Source organism: Sus scrofa, chromosome 8 (assembly GCF_000003025.6).
Source record: "Sus scrofa isolate TJ Tabasco breed Duroc chromosome 8, Sscrofa11.1, whole genome shotgun sequence".
Classification (NCBI taxonomy): domain Eukaryota; kingdom Metazoa; phylum Chordata; class Mammalia; order Artiodactyla; family Suidae; genus Sus; species Sus scrofa.
Window position 1 is genome coordinate 31,417,328 of NC_010450.4, and position 13,387 is coordinate 31,430,714.

Genomic DNA, 13,387 nt, shown 5'->3' on the forward strand with positions numbered 1-13,387 from the left:
TTTATTTATTTTTCTGGTCTTTTGTCTTTTTAGGGCTGCACCTGCAGCATATAGAAGCTTCCCAGGCTAGGGGTCTAATCGGAGCTGTTGTGGCTGGCCTACACCACAGCCACAGCAACACCAGATCCGAGCCGTCTGTGACCTACACCACAGCTCATGGCAACATGGGATCCTTAACCCACTGAGTGAAGCCAGGGATTGAACCCGCAACCTCATGTTTCCTAGTCGGATTCGTTTCCACTGAGCCTTGATGGGAACTCCTGTTTTATAATTTTTTAAAGTTTTATTGACATATAGTTGATTTAAAATGTGATAATTTCTGCTGTACAACAAACCAATTCAGTTATACATGTACACATATCCATTTTTCTTTCAGATTATTTTCCCATATAGATTATCACAGAATATTGGGTAGAGTTCCCTGTGCTTTACAGCAGGTCCCCATTGGCCAATCATTCCACATACCTCAGTGTGCGCATGCCAGCCCCAAACCCCCAGCCCATCCCTCCCCCTCATCCCTGTCTCCTTAGGTAACCATAAGTTTTTCAGTCTGCGAGTCCATTTGGATCTTTCTCTGTGGTCTCTTCCTGCAATGGTAACCTTTAGAATCAATCATCGATACAAACTGAATCCCAGCATCACTGTAATAGAAGATGTTAAACTAATATTTTTAAATATAGCGAAGCTTATTGTCACATTGTTCTTATCCAAAGAGTAAAATGCTTTTGTTATTATTTGTTATATATCATTTTATTATTACAGAAATAAATTAACTTAATCCATTAAAATGCCCATTTTAGTGTATGTTCTATCATGTAAATAATATATTAATAAAGTATACATGCATAGAACTAAATAAACAAATATACATAAATGGCAGGGGGGGTATTTGCTCAAAATTTCTTTTTTTTTTTTTTTTTTCATCTTTTCAGGGCCGCACCTGTGACATATGGAGGTTCCCAAGCTAGGGGTTGAATTGGTGCTATAGCAACTGCGGCTTACACCACAGCTCACAGCAATGCTGGATCCTTAACCCACTGAGCGAGTCCAGGGATCAAACCCACGTCCTCAAGGATACTAGTCAGATTCATTAACCACTGAGCCACGACAGGTACTCCAATGCTCAATCAACAAAATTTCAATCAACAAATGTGGAGTTCAGAAAAGTTTGGAGATACAAAGCAAAAATAAACAAGTGGGACTACATCAAACTAAGAAGCTTCTGCACAGCAAAGGAAACCATGAACAAAATTAAAAGCCAACTTGGAGTTCCCTGTCATAGTGCGGTGGAAATGAATCTGACTAGATACATAAGTTTGCGGGTTTGATCCTGGCCTTGCTCAGTGGGTTAAGGATCCGGCGTTGCCGTGAGCTGCAGTGCAGGTCACAGATGCAGCTCAGATCTGGTGTTGCTGCGGCTGTGGTGTAGGCTGGCAGCTGTAGCTCCGATTCGACTCCCAGCCTGGGAACCTCCATATGCCACAAGCTCAGCCCTAAAAAGCAAAAAAAAAAAAAAAAAAATTAAAGGTAACTTATGGAATGGGAAAAAATATTTGCAAACCACATACCTAAGGGGTTGATATCCAAAATATACCAAAACCTCATACAACACAGCAGCAGAAAAACAAATAGTCCAATTTCAAAATGGACAAAGGACCTGAATAGACATTTTTCCGAAGAAGACATACAAATGGCCAACAGCTACCCGAAAAATTGCTCAGCATCACAAATCATCAGAGAAATGCAAATCAAAACCACAAGGAGATACCACCTCACACCTGTTAGGATGTTACTATCAAAAAGACAATAGATAACAAATGAATGTGGAGAAAAGGGAACCCTCATACACTGTTGGTAGGAATATAAAACAGTACAGCCATTGCGGAAAACAGCATGGAGATTCCTCAAGAAATTAAAAATAGGATCACTCTATGATTCAGCAATCCCACTCCTGGGTATATATCCAAAGGAAATGCAATCACTATCTTGAAGAGATATCTTTACCTCCATGTTTGCTGCAGTATTTTTCACAATAGCCAAGATATGGAAACAACCTAAGTGTCTGCTGATGGATGAATGCATAAAGAAAATATGATACATACATATATACATATAAATGGATTGTTACTATATAATGGAATATTATTCAACCTCTAAAAACAAGGCAATCACAGAGTTCCCCTTGTGGTGCAGTGGGAACAAATCCGATTAGTATCATGAGGATGCGAGTTCCATACCTGGCCTTGCTCAGCGGGTCAGGGACCAGGCGTTGCTGTGAGCTGTGGTGTGGTTCAAAGATGCTGCTCAGATCCCACATTTCTGTAGCTGTGTGTAGGCCAGCAGCTGTAGCTCTGATTCGACTCCTGGCCTGGGAACCTCCACATACCACGAGTGAGACCCTAAGAAGCCTAAAAAAAAAAGGAAATCCTGTTATTTCCAGATTCATACGGATGAATCTGGAGGGTACTACACCAAGTGAAATAAGCCAGACCAAGAAAGACCTATAGCTCATGGTGTCACTTATATATATAATCAAATAAATAAGTTGAGCTCAGAAACAGCAGGTGGACTGGTGGTTGCCCAGAGGCTAGGGAGTAGGGAAAATAGGGGAGAGATTACTAAAAGGGTACCAACTTTAGGTTAAAAAAAGGAAAGGAACAAAAAAGGCAAAGTTTGGAGCCCTCTGTAAGCCCTAATACTGACGAATTCCAGGGGTAAAGCTGTGACTTTGCCACCACCTGTTCCCTGGCCAGGTGAAGATATGGTGGGAGCAGAATGGTGTAGATTCAGACCCACTGCTGGGAGCTCAGCTCACTGACTGTGCAATGAGTGCATTAAGAAGTTCCGGTCAGGGAGTCTCTGTGGCACAGCGGAAACAAATCCAACTAGGAACCATGAGGTCGTGGGTTCGATCCCTGGCCTCGATCAGTGGGTTAAGGATCTGGCGTTGCCGTGAACTGTGGTGTAGTTCGCAGATGCGGCTCAGATCTGGTGTTGCTGTGCCTGTGATGTAGGCTGGCAGCTGTAGCTCCGATTAGACCCTTAGCCTGGGAACCTCCATGTGCCACGGGTGTGGCCCTAAAAGGCAAAAAAAAAAAAAGATCTGTCCAAGGCAAATGAGTGATAGTACGTCATCTAATGGAATGTTGTGCAACTTTTTAAAAGAACAGATCAGTTTAGACCGATGTAGAAAAATGTCCAAGATACAATAAGGGAAAAAAGCAAGTGGTGGAACAATGCATACATAGCGTCAAATAAGCAGACAATATATATGTTCTTCTATATTCATAGAAAATGTTTGGTAGCAGTGGTTACCTCTAGGAAGTGGTCCTAGGCAGAAAAGAGAGGGAAATTTACTTTCTAATATACTGCTTAAAATTTTTTTAAAAATCATAAACGGTTCAATATTTTCAAAAAAAGGTTTTTAAAATATTCAGACTTTTTGAAATTCCTGTTTTGATTTTCCTCCTGAGGGAATATATCTAGTAAATGTTTTGTACCAAGATGATCACGACAACATTTATTAAGATGGTATTGGATTGGAAATAACCTAAATGTCTAGCATGAAGAGAACGGTTAAGTAAATAAAGGAAAATGGACTCTAATACAATGCAGTCATTTAAAAAATCAATTTTCTGAAAATTTTAGCCAGATAGGGAAATGCTGATGCTCTGGTAAGTGGAAAAAGCACGATCTATGTAAATTTAGTATTAATATCAATGATGTTGCATAGGAGAAAAAATATCCTGGAAGAAAATATACCCAAATGACAACAGTGGTTGCTTCTGATAGCAAGATTTGGGGGAATTTTTCCCTATCCAAGACATTTATATTTTCAAATTCTTTTCAATTTGGAGGCAATGAGCAGGCATTATTTTGTAATGTGAAAGAAAAAGAAAGTAAAATACTGAGAAAACCATTGCATGCATTCCTGGCATGAGTCAGGGGCTGAATTTTCATGTTTAAATTAGTTTCAGAAACACTGGAGTGGTTTCTAGGCAACCTGCTTGGGAAATCATGTTCCTTCCCATTGTTGCTGGAGTGTGCGTGAGTGTCTCAGAAAATGTAAGAAGAGATGAACCCTTGCGAAACCAGACTCCTCCTGCAAGGAAAAACAAGCTTTGTCACAGGGACTTGAGTTATTGTGACCTCAGAGGGTTTTTGTCTTTGCTTTTTTCTGGTAAATGAGTGCTTGATTTTAATGAGGATTGCCATAGGCAGGAAGAGAATGAGAGATATTCAAGTCTCTGCAAATGGTGTAGGAAATTGGGGTGGGGCGGGGGTGGGGAACCAGAGCCCAAACCAATAATCTCAGGTGGATGGCTTTTCTGAGAACCATGGGCTGCGGATTCAGACAGTGGTGTAAAGACAGATTGCAGTTCAAGATGTGAAAAGATTGCCTCATCATCATGTGAGCCATTTACTACCATTACAGACAATCCTGCTGAGCCAAAGGGCTTTTAAACAGAAGGAAACGCTGAAAAATGGAATCAGAGCTGGGAAACCCTTGGCCCAACGTGATGGGCTATGGAGGATGGGCTGAGTTAAGAATGCTTTTTAGGCTCAAGGGAGCTGTGTTCTTTACAAAGAGTTTGTAGAAGGTGCAAAAGGTATTGTTCTCAGCCCACAATGTATGCTTTGTGGACCCCGACCACATTCTTCCGCGAGAAAACAAAAGGCATTTTTCGTGATGAATGGGGTCACTGCTCAGCTTCTCGATCTTATGCCCCCTAGTGGTTGGCTTTTGTAATTACAAAAAATTAAGTAAACAGCAGGCATTTTGGGTAATAAGAATTGACTAGGTTACTGCCTTTGACCTTGACTCCCGGCAGACTTCACCAAAACTCAAGGGAGAAGCTGCAAATCGGGAGTTCTGGCCTCAGGAGGTACAGATGCACTTCCTAGTAGAAGGTGGGACCAGAGAGCAGGAATTCTTCATAGTGGATGTAAAGAGCTTATTCTGTCTCCAAATTTGTGAGCTCACGTCCTTAATGCCACCTAGTTGTGGTCCACTGGGTCTGGCCACCTCTCCTTTAAAGTGACAGGTGGAGAGTAGAGGAAGAGGAGGACTAATATTTACCGACCCCTTTTCATGTGGTAGCCCTTGAGGGAAAGACCCTTCCCTTTCCATCTTTGTACTCCAGGGCTTAGCACAAGTGTTTGTGCTAAATGTTGGTGCTCTTGGGAGTTCCCATCATGGCTCAGTGGAAGCGAATCTGATTCGCATCCATGAGGACGCAAGTTCTATCCCTGGCCTTGCTCAGTGGATCAAGGATCCAGCGTTGCCGTGAGCTGTGGTGTAGGTCACAGACATGGCTTGGACCCGGCATTGCTTTGTCTGTGGTGTAGGCTGGTGGCTACAGCTCCAATTCAACCCCTAGCCTGGGAACCTCCATATGCCGCGGGTGCAGCCCTAAAATCCCAAAAGAAAAAAAAATGTTGGTGCTCTTGGATGCTCCATGGAGCCCATGAGGTGGATAACATTATCCTTGATTTTCCAATGAGGAAACTGAGGTACAGAGAGGTTCAAATATGCCCGAGATATGTAGCTAATAAATGGCAGAACAGAAGATCAAACCCCAAGTTCCAAAGGATCTGCTCTTTTCCTTCTGCTGAGATGTCCTCTCCTGCCACCCCATGTCCTTTCAGTCAGTCCACCCTGGGGGCCAACGTCTTTTCATTTCGCTAAACTTCTCATTTGACAGTGAATCACCCCTTAAAGGCATAGTCTTAAAGGCATATTACTTGTTTAACTCTCTTACTATTATTCACATTTTCTTAGAAGAAATTTTTTTTTTCTCCACAAAGCCCATAGACATCTTGAAGGAAGGGATAATGTATTCATTCTTCTGTAAACTCTCTGCCCAGCATTCAGTAAATATTTGCAGGAAGGGTGGATTTAGCAGCAGAGTTCTGATCAGGACGTACCTCCCAGGGCCTGATTGGACTGGAAAACTAGCCAACAATTTAAATTTTTATCTGAAAACATTTGCTCCCATCAAAAACAATAAGTGACTTCTTAACCCCCCACTGAGAGGCTTGCAACCTAAAGAATTGAAATCCAGATCTCTCTCTCTAGGAGCTTAGCATCTTGAGCATATACGTAGCCGGTTGTTACAACATTGGATTTGGCTCAAAGGTGGAAGCTATTCACTTAGCATCTTCTGTTCCAACTGGAATCTGGTGGTTCCCAGGTCAAACGCAGGGTTCTACTCTGACCTGCTGGGACACTGATGGACCTGGGAACAAGAAGCCGGCTTCCCTGCCAGAGGGAACGCCTCTGGCAGTTTACATCCAGGTTTGTTTTGTCTTCCTCTTAGGGCCGCCCTCCAGGGAGCCATGTGTGGCACAGGTATGTCCAGAGTAAGGTTAGGACCCAAAGCCCTCAGCTCCCACTGTCCTCCCACAGGGGACATCAGACAGTGCCAGCCCTCAAAGGAGGCAGGCCACGACCAAGGGCGCTGGGTGTGGGGAGGACGTTGACCTGCAGTCAGGAGACCCCCTGACAGGCTCTGGCCACTCTAATTGTGTATTGCATGAACATGTTTGGGGTGCCTCTTGTATGTCAGACACTGAGGAATAAGGTGATACAGAGGGTATTTAAGAGGTCCTCAGTCAGACTGGGGAGACAAGTACACAAACAAACAATTGGATACACGTTAGCAGAGAAACAGGTATGAAAAGCCTCAAGGGCGCAGAGGAAGAAGTACAGAATTCTACCTGGGGAGGTTGGGAAAAGCTTCATGATTAGATGACTCTCAAAATATCTTGAAAGAGGGGAAGCTGGGGGAGTTGCCATCGGGCTCAGCCAAAATGAATCCGACTAATATCCATAAGGACACAGGTTCAATTCCTGGCCTCGCTCTGTGGGTTAGGGATCCGTGTTGCCGTGCGCTGTGGTGTAGGTGGCAGATGTGGCTTGGATCCTGTGTTACTGTGGCTGTGGTGTAGGCTGGTGCTGTAGCTCCGATTCCACTCCTGGCCTGGGAACCTCCATGTGCCATGGGTGTGGCCCTAAAAAGAGACAGAAAAAGAAAAAGAGGAAGAAAGAGGAGAAGCTGTTCATGGGTCAGGCAAGGCAGGATGCCTGTTCCAGGCTGAGGAACAACCTGCACAACAAAGGCGTGGAGGCAGGAAGGGGGGCAGGCAATCCACCTTGTCTTTTTGTTTTTGTTTTTTTGGTCTTTTTAGGGCCGCACCTGCGGCATATGGAGGTTCCCAGGCTAGGGGTTGAATCGGAGCTGCAGCCTCTGGCCTACACCAGAGCCACAGCAATGCATGATCCGAGCCACGTCTGTGACCTACACCACAGCTCACGGCAACGCCGGATCCCCAACCCACTGAACAAGGCCAGGGATCGAACCCGCAACCTCATGGTTCCCAGTCGGATTCGTTAACCACTGCGCCATGACAGGAACTCCTTCCACCTTGTCATTAACCGTGTAGGGATGGCCTGACATGAGTCTGGGGGGAAGGCAGTGCTGAAAATATGAATGCCCTTGTCTCCTTAGGACGGTGCTTCATCGTGTGGATAAAGGGGGAGGGTGGGAGGGTTTCACATGGGAAGGGGGTTAATACACTCAGATTTGAAAATATCTGTGTAATGATGACATGAAGGCCAGACTCGAGGAGAAAGAGCCTGAAGCAGAGGGACCAGCCCTGAGGCAGGTGATCCCAGTAATCCAGGTCATAGTACCTGGTCATGGGTCAGGAGAGATAAGAAGGGTGGCATGGCTTTAACAGATGGGCATGATGAAGCCTGGTGACAGATGGGATGTGGTGGTGTAGGGGGGAGTCTAGGACACTCCCAGTTTGGGCATGGGATGATGAGCAGGCTGGCCCACTCACCAAAATCAGGAACACGTGAGGGGGCTATAGAAGAAGGTCGGGGGAAGGTGAATGAAATGTTGGCCATGTCTAAATTGCAGGTGGGCAGTTTCTGCTGTGGTGCAATGGGATCAGTGGCGTTTTTTTGCAGCCCCAGAGCACAGGTTTGATCCCCGGCCCGGCACCGTGGGTTAAAGGATCCAGCATTGCAGTAGTGGCAGCATAGGTTGGAACTGAAGCATATGTGGAAACTCCATATGCCTTGAGGCAGCCAAAAAAGAAAGAAAGAAAGAAAAAAAGAAAAGAAAGAAAGAAAAAATTGCATGTGGGACATCCAAGTAGAGCTGCCCAGTAAGTGACTGGTGTGTGGAAAGCTGAGCTCCAGGAGGATGCTGGTTTCTGATGGAGGAAGGCTGGCTCAGGCTTCTCTCTCTGCAGACATTCAATAAACATTGTTTGGAGTAGCTAATTAATGATTACAGGGCACTGGGAAAACAGAATGATGTTGCAATGTAAATGTGGATGCTCTTACAGTAATGGACTGATGGTTGCAGAAAAGCTCAGGCTAAATAACACTAATTTTTTTCCAGCTATAAATAGACCTTGTGCATTCGGGTTTTCAATTACACAGTGAAAAGAAATGCAGCAGCAGAAGCGAGGAAGAGGGGCAGAGAGCAGGCATCTTGTGCCTGCAGGGAACAAATGTTAGCGAGGTCCAGCCACAGTGGATAAGGCAGGGGTCTAATCTGGTGCAAAAGAGCTGAGCGTCTAATATCCTGGATTCAAGTACCATTTTCTCAGCTAACTGGTTAGGTGTCTATAATAGATTATCAGACATGTAATAAATGTTTGCTACCTACTTTTAGAGATACAGCCACAGTTTTAAGTTCATTCTAACCTCAAAACAACCTCATGATAGGTCCTTTATTATGCCTCCTTTGGAGATGAGTAAACTGAACACAAAGTTTAAGTGACTTACCCAAGGCCCCTCGGCTAAGAAATGGCGCTTCCAAGATTTGAATACAGTCTGAGCACAGAATCCTTTCAGAGGCAAACAAATAACTACTGTGTTATGCTGTCTAAAAAGAGGAAATATCACTTTGCAGTGGTTTTGGTTTCTTATCAGCTCACAAATTTTGTAAAGGGCAAGTGGCATGATTTACATTAAGGCCTAAGTCACAGGCATATTTTTTCATTGCATTCTCCCACAATCGGTCCTTCAAAGAAGCAGTGTTCAGAGTTCCTGTTGTGGCTCAGTGTGTTCACCCAACTGATATGCTTGAGGTTGTGGGTTCGATTCCTGGCCTCGCTCAGTGGGTAAAGGATCCCTCGTTGCTATAAGCTGTGGCATACGTCACAGACAAGGCTCAGATCCCCCATTGCTGTGGCTGTGGCTGCACTGATTCAATGCCTAGTGTGGGAATGTCCATGTGCCCCACTTGTGGCCCTAAAAAGCAAAAAAACAAAAAAACAAAACCAGTGTTTAATGGTTTGTTCCATATCTTTTCAGGGAAAGCTCTGGGAGTTCTTGTCCTTGTGTGACTTTGCCCTTACAGACCACAGCTGGCTCCCTGAGCAGCGTTGCCATTCCGCACTAGAGATCACTGTCTATTATATTCAGTATAATCATAATGACCATGTGCTTAGGAGTCTCTGGTTCCATCCCAGCTCTGCCACTTGGATGTGTCACTCGGCTATCTCCAAGCCTGCTTCCTCCTCTGTCCAACGAGATAATACTAACAACATCTTAGGGCTGGGCGGATTACAGTGGTATGGAGGTCATGACCAAGGCTAAGAGTCATCAAGGGCGCTGAGACAGAAATAGACATGGGAAATGGGGAAAGCACCTTCGGGAAGAAGGAACTGCAGAAGTCTCTTTGGGAGGGAACTCGGAGTGTCTGATACACTAAGAGACTCAGTCATACTGTCTTGTAAATTTATTAAGTAATTAGCATCCTTTAAAATTTTTAACAGTCAGTTTTTCCCTCTATCTGGAACATATATAACTAATAAAGCAACACTTATGATTAAAAAAATTAATTTCCCCCAAACATTGAAGCATTGATTGCAAGCCTAAATTACTTCTCTGATCCATCTAATTAAAATCATAACATGAACACATTGGATTTTCATAAATGCATCAAACACCTTAAAAAGCTGACAAAACACATGTTAATTATTGCAATAATTACATAAATTATCATGTAAAATGTATTTTTAAGTTACTACTACCATGGATTTAAGGTTATTTATTCGTTGCTATTGTTGGCCAATTTTAATTCTTATTTTTATTTTGTATCTTCCTGGAATTTCTAGTTCTGTATCAATTTGTGGTTGCGATAATCTATGCATCACCTCCCCCCCATACCAAGAGATTTCAGAAGAGCCAAAGTTGCAGATTCTAAGTTACCAAATGATTGATTCTTAGTGAGAAAACTAGACCTAGCAATTCAAGTCTGCGCCACGAGCCTTCAGGTTGAGCCTTTTAAAAACAATCAAAAAAAACAATCAAGTCTCATTTTTGATGTCTTGGAAATTTTAAGTCTTTTTTAAGTTCACATTGATTTTGAGGTTTGGAATCCAAAGGCAGATATTCTTTAGAATTTTCACAATCTATATTCCCCATCCCATAATTCAGTCATTTTAATATGTTGATCTGATCTGTTGATGTAATTGGCAATGTAGATATGCTTTATGAATACCTTATTAAAGTGATGGCATCATCTAGAGCCTGGCTACTCCAAGTGTGGCCCATAGATCACAGCATCGAGCATCATGTAGATGAAGAATCTCACTTCAGATCAGCAGGCTCAGAATATGCTTTTTTTTTTTTTTTTTTCCTTTTTAGGGCCACACCAGCGGCATATGGAAGTTCCCGGGCTAGGGCTTGAATTGGAGCTGCAGCTGTCGGCCTACGCCACAGCCACGGCAGCTCGGGATTTGAGCCACATCCACGGCCTATGCCCCAGCTTGAGGCAACATCAGATCCTTAACCCACTGAGCGAGGTGAGGGTTGAACTCACATTCTCACAAGACACTATGTCAGGTTCTTAACCCACTGAGCCACAATGGGAACCCCCTCAGAACATGCATTTTAACAAGACTTCCTGCTGTGATTTGACTGCATTTTAAAGTTGAGAAGCACTAATACAAAGAATTCATCTACCTGGAGATGAGGGAGCAAGCTTGCAGTTGGCATTCCTCTTTGGTTATGCAATTCATTTATCCTCTTGGAACCCCCTATCTCTCCCCTTCTTTTCTTATAGTTTGAGACTTTAACTGCTAAGACTTTCTGATACTTTGACCAAAAGACTGAAATCTTTTGGGCCTAGGACTGAATCTGAGGAATCCAATATTGAAGGAGGGGGTGGATGAGGGTGAATTTCCCAGAAATCTAGAAAACAAAAACCAAAAGCCAAGAAAGTTTGACCGTCACGGAACTCCGAAGCCAAGACCTTTCAAGGTCATATTTATCAGCTTCTCTTATTAAAATGACAAGCATGTGGTAAGCCCTCCGTAAACATCAGCCATGGTTCCTGTTGTTGATTAGTAGTAGTAATTTTTTTTTTTTTTTTTGGTGTTTTTGCCTTTTCTAGGGCTACTCCCGCAGCATATGGAGGTTCCCAGGCTAGGGGTTGAATCGGAGTTGTAGCCACCGGCCTACACCAGAGTCACAGCAACTCAGGATCTGTGACCTATACCACAGCTTATGGCAACGACGGATCCCAACCCACTGAGCAAGGCCAGGGATTGAACCCTCAACCTCATGGTTCCCAGTCAGATTCGTTAACCACTGAACCACGATGGGAACTCCTATTAGTAGTAATTTAAAAATGAAGAACAGGAGCTCCATCGTGGCTCAGCGGTTAATGAACCTGACTAGCATCCATGAGGACTGGGGTTTGATCCATGGCCTCATGCAGTGGGTTAAGAATCCAGCCTTGCAGTGAGCTGTGGTGTAGGTCGCAGACGCGGCTCCAATCCCGTGTTGCTGTGGCTCTGGTGTAGGCCAGGGGCTATAGCTCCGATTGGACCCCTAGCCTGGGAACCTCCATATGCCAAGGGTGCAGCCCTAAAAAGACAAAAAGACCAAAAAAAAAAAAAAATGAAGAACAGATGCTGTGTTGGACAAGCAAGCTGGGAAACCCAAGAAGCATCATCAAAGAGGATTCCCATAAGGGTCATTTCCCAGAACCTTCAAGGAAGGATCTTTGGTCCCCGTAGGGTGTTGAATGAAGATAGGCTGATTTGTGATGGCCAACAGGCACATGAGAAATGCAAATCCAAACTACAATGAGGTATCACCGCACACCAGTCAGAATGGCCATCATCAAAAAGTCTATAAATAAGAGGTCTCCTGGTAGCACAGCAGGTTAAGGATCTGGCATTTTCACTGCTGTGGCTTGGGTCACTGCTGTGGTGAGGATTCGATCCCTGGCCCTAGGAACTTCTGCATGCTGCTGGTATGCCCCCCCCCCCAAAAAGTCCACAAATAGCAAATGCCTAAGAGCATGTGGAGAAAAGCGAATCCTCCTACACTGTTAGAGGGAATGTAAATTGGTGCAGCCAGTATGGAAAACACTATGGAGACTCCTTAAAAAACTAAAAATAGAGTTACCATATGACCTAGCAACTCCACTCCTGGGCATAATCTGGACAAAACTCTAATTCAAAAAGATATATGTACTCTTATGTTCATAACAGCACTATTCACAATAGCCAAGACATGAAAACAACCTAAATGTCTATCAACAGATGAATGGATTAAGAAGATGTGGTACTTATACACAGTGGAATATCACTCAGCCACTTAAAAGAATGAAGTAATGCCATTTGCAGCAACATGGATGGCTCTAGAGATTCTCATACTAAGTGAAGTCAAAAAGAGAAAGATAAATACCATACAATATCACTCATATGTGGAATCTAAAATATGACACAAATGAACTTATCTATGAAACAGAAACAGATTCATAACATGGAGAACTGGAGAACAGACTTGTGGTTGCCGAAGAGAAACGGGGGTGTCGGAAGGATGATTGGGTGTTTGGAATTTGCAGATGCAAACGGTTATATATAGAATGGGCAAACAACAAGGTCCTACCATATAATATCTAGTGATAAACCATACTGGAAAAGAATATGATAAAGAAAAAAATATATATATATGTATGCATATACACACACACACATAACTAAATCACTTTTCTCTATAGCAGAAATTAACAGAACATCATAAATCAACGATACTTCAAAAATAAATTTTTTTTTTTTTGCTTCTTTTTTTTTTTAGAGCTGCACCCGTGGCATATTGGCGGTTCCCAGGCTAGAAGTTGAATTGGAGCTACACCTGCCAGCCACAGCCACAGCTACAGCAACACAGGATCCCAGCCCTGTCTTTGATCTGTATCACAGCTCAGGGCAACGCCAGCTCCCCAACCCACGGAGTGAGGCCAGGGATTGAATCTGCATCCTCATGGATACTATTTGGATTTATTTCCTCTGGGCCACAATGGGAACTCCAAAATAAATTTTCTAAAAATGAGCTGGAGTTCCCATT